This window comes from Zophobas morio, unplaced genomic scaffold (genome assembly GCF_036711695.1).
Source record: "Zophobas morio isolate AGI-343-1 ecotype UQ-CSIRO unplaced genomic scaffold, CSIRO_AGI_Zmor_V1 ptg000021l, whole genome shotgun sequence".
NCBI lineage: Eukaryota > Metazoa > Arthropoda > Insecta > Coleoptera > Tenebrionidae > Zophobas > Zophobas morio.
In genome coordinates this window covers 13,695,440-13,699,268 of record NW_026972126.1, presented here as the reverse complement: position 1 = coordinate 13,699,268, position 3,829 = coordinate 13,695,440, and the positions used below count along the sequence as shown (strand labels likewise).

The window sequence follows — 3,829 nt, the reverse complement described above, 5'->3', positions numbered from 1 at the left end:
AAATTGAAAAATAGAAACATCGAAATGTCGAGAAACCGGGAAATGAGATTATCAAAAAATTGAAAAAGCTGAAAATTCGCGTTTTGCCATCTACATGATATTGCTAACATCCATGGAAAATTTGACAAAAAAAAACGTCGAATAAAGACGAAAGTAGGACTCGATTACAATACTTCCTTAACTTATGCTCGGGAAGTAAAAATTTTGCATAATATGTTCTCTCATTATACTCAGATTTCATGGTCAGTCTGCAAAACTGACCCTTGAGTCGGTAACATAGCTACTGAATGTGAGAGACGATGGATTAAAAGGAAAAAAAGAGTAATGAAACTAAATACAATGCATAACACAAATTTACTTACTTGATACAAAATTTTGTTTACAGTGGGAAATGCAAGAAAATTTATTTTGGATTTTCTACGGCTACAGAACATTATCGATTATATATACATAACCAAAATCTACCGTCGTCTAGATACGGAAATATTTACCCTAGATTCATTTATTTATCATTGTATTTACAAAAGTAAAAAACCATGCTGCACTTTTCATAACCTAAAAAATATTATTTTTATATACTGAGGTATTGATGATGTTTAAATTCGGGTTGGTATCCAATACTAACCACTGTAAAGTTTTGCAAATCCAGATTTCGAAAACCCCCCAGTGTTATACCGGCAGAACGTTGACTTCTTTGTATTATTACGATTTTATCCATTATATTTTGATATGTACTGGGTAGAAGCCAGTCATCGTAAAATACTTGATCTGTAATTTCCAGTGACTGAAAAACCATCTACATTTCAGTATCTCAAAAACCAAAGTTTTTTGTCATATATTTTAGAAATTCTACAACTTACCCAAGAAGTAATGAGATCACCTGCAAAACAGAGCATCCAAAGTCCTGAACAATACGTCGTAATGTAAGGAACATATCTTGATATTTGTTGAAAATCCGGCGGCATCCTCAAAACAAAATTTAAACAAACTTACAAAATTATATTTTTGTTACTTACCCATTTTCGAGCAAGAGATAAGAGGCAAAACATAAGGCAAAAATATAACAAAACTGTTGACACAGCAACATGAAGGAATACACTTTGTTAACGCTTTCCACAAACCTGAAATGAAGATAAATAGACAACGAATTCGAAACGTCAACTTCACGTGCTGTAACACAAATATGTGGTGCTCAGTTGCCCTTCGAAATCTTTTTTTGTTGTTCCACTGCGCCTGAATGTTAGAGTTTCCAAAAGCGACTTTTATCATCTTCATTTCTGTTAAACTGTGGCCCACCATGTAAAAAAATAACCCATCAAATCCCAACACGAGATAGTACATTACAATAATGTAGAGAGTATGGGTACTAAAATAGAAGATCCAAAGTCGCAGCTCTAGACCTTGTGTCTCTCCATAACTTAATATCATGGGTTTATGACTAACTATGGCAGATGTTGCGTACTGCGCAAACACAACAAAATGTAAAAGCCGGTATAATTGAAAAAATGTTTCCAAAATTCGATGATATTTGGAATTAGTACGTTGATAAACTTCTCCAAACATATGTAAGGGCCAAAATTTTTCACTTTCTTTAATAAGAACTTTTATTTTTTTCGAGTGCTTCAGTAGAACAAGAAATTTGCACCACATCTGGAAATAAACAAAGTCTGCAAAAATAATCACAGTAATTTTTTTTTACTTGGGAATAAGGAAGCAGGACTTCGAATGCCCGCACCATTGTGTCCTTGTTGAAGTTGGTGAAAAGTTCTAAACATATTGACGTCCCCACAAACAAGTAGAGAATTAAACACAGAAGTTTCTTTATGTGTGAGAAATTGTCTGTGTGAAAAAGGTTGAACCCTATTCTGGTTAAAAAGTGCAAAGGTTCTGAAAACTGTACTTTACTCATGATAATAACTGCACAAATGAACTGCGCTGCAGCAGGAACGAGTTATGAATCGAATAGTCGCGTTAAAATATCGTCATGTTTTTGTGAAAACAGAACTGTAATCTAATCCGAAATTATTTATGGTGGTGTTATTACTTGTAATGGCAATGGGCAAAAGACCGATGAAATTATAGCATATTGCGTGTGTGCGCATTGGTTTAAAAATTGATAAATTATTAGTAAATTAAAGAAATAGACACTGTAATTTCCTCAGAGCTTTGGAGCTTTGTTGATTTCTAATTTCTTTTGAACTAAGCGAAAATTCTTATTTTTTTTTTTCAATTTTGATTGTTTTTTTTTTGTTTGGAATAAATATCACTAGATAAAAATGTAAAAGACTTATTGTGTCACAATAAAAAGTGAAAAACAATTTAAAGCAGATATTGCAAATATTTTAATATTAAAATTTTTATAAGAAAAACCGTAATTTCGGTTATTTTTCACATAATAGACCTATTGTCAAAATATTATACTCATTATATAACAAAGTGTTTCCTTTTTGTACGAGTTGAGTAGATACAACGAAGAAAATAAAATTTAAAATTTGAAAGTCTTCATAATGCGTAAGTATTTTTTTATTTTAAAATTTTACAACAATTACTCCAGTAATTCCGGAGATAGTTGACAGGTGACAGACAGGCGGAAAAACGAAACTGCCACTTTAGTATTATTAAAGCTGAAAATGAAATTAGACGTCTGTCAAAATGAATCAAGCGAAAAGCTAGAATTTCAGGATTGAAACTGAAAGAAGAAAGTCAGAATTCTAGTCAGTTCGTGAAGAATCTAGACGAATATTGTACACAAAAATTAGGATATTAATAATTTTGTTTTACTACTAGAAAAACCTAACAGCAAAATTTAGAAGATGACAAAATATTGTTACGATGATCGTTGATTTAAAATCGGGTTAAACTCAACAATTTATTTCTTAACAGTTCGAATTACACGAGTGATTACTTATTACACAGCGGTGGCCTCTATTTAGTGGGAGTTCGAGAACGTCGCTTCGAGGGTTTTCTGGGTTGCACATCGCGGCTTCCGCTTCCATCACCGCCGTAGATACACTATGAAATTAGACATTCATTAAAATGTAATATGTAAAAACAGAGAATTTCAGGGTTGAAACTCAAAAATTGGCCGAGGGTTATTTTGACAGAACTTTCCTCACCACTAAAATACAATAAAACATATTCAGCTTTCTCAAAAAATCACAAAATTGGTAAACGGATACATTTTGATTTACTTTACTATGTTTCCGATAACCTTAAAACGTGCAATTTCAAAGTTAAATTGTAAAATGTTTTTAAACTCGCACGATTTATAAGCTACAAGTAGAGGAATATGCTATTTTATAAAATTTAAATAACTTTTACTATTGTAAAAGTTGGAGATGACGTCATATTAACGTTTTTTCAATATGATGGTCCATATATGTCATTAATCCTTCTTCTTCACTGCAGTTCATCTTGAATTCTTCCCTTTCTTATACTGCGTCCATTGTTATTTTCCTTTAGTTTTTCCTTCCTTATTTTCCCTTTCTGCCCTCTAACATATCCAATTAAATTTCTTTGGCATTTTCGCTTTCATTTTTTCCATACTTTTTGCTGTAATTAATTAACAGTATTAAGCGTACTCACCAAAATGAAGAGGGGGAGGGTGGGCGGACGTGTTGCTTGCTTATAAAAACTATGTAGAAAAAGTTAAACTTGTTTTAAATCTTAGATTCTACCGCTTGTCCAAATATAATTCAATTCCCACTGTATAGTAAATAAAATAAGTCAGTAAAATAGAGAAAAAAGGTGGGCGGAGCTGAGTTTAGCTTTTTTCTTAAGAGTCTACTGCTCAGTAGGTTACTGCTTGCTGAAGCAGTAGCCCCGCCCA

At 32.4% G+C, this 3,829-nt stretch overlaps 1 long non-coding RNA gene across 1 annotated transcript; it reads right to left on the bottom strand.

Annotated features, from left to right (window-relative positions):
* Positions 1-374: 374 nt before the first annotated feature.
* Positions 375-1,103, bottom strand: LOC135132090 (uncharacterized). Its single transcript, XR_010280969.1, has 4 exons — positions 1,017-1,103; positions 861-966; positions 626-784; positions 375-555 (listed from the first exon to the last, which is right to left on the bottom strand). It is a non-coding gene; the product is annotated as an uncharacterized LOC135132090 (long non-coding RNA).
* Positions 1,104-3,829: the final 2,726 nt, after the last annotated feature.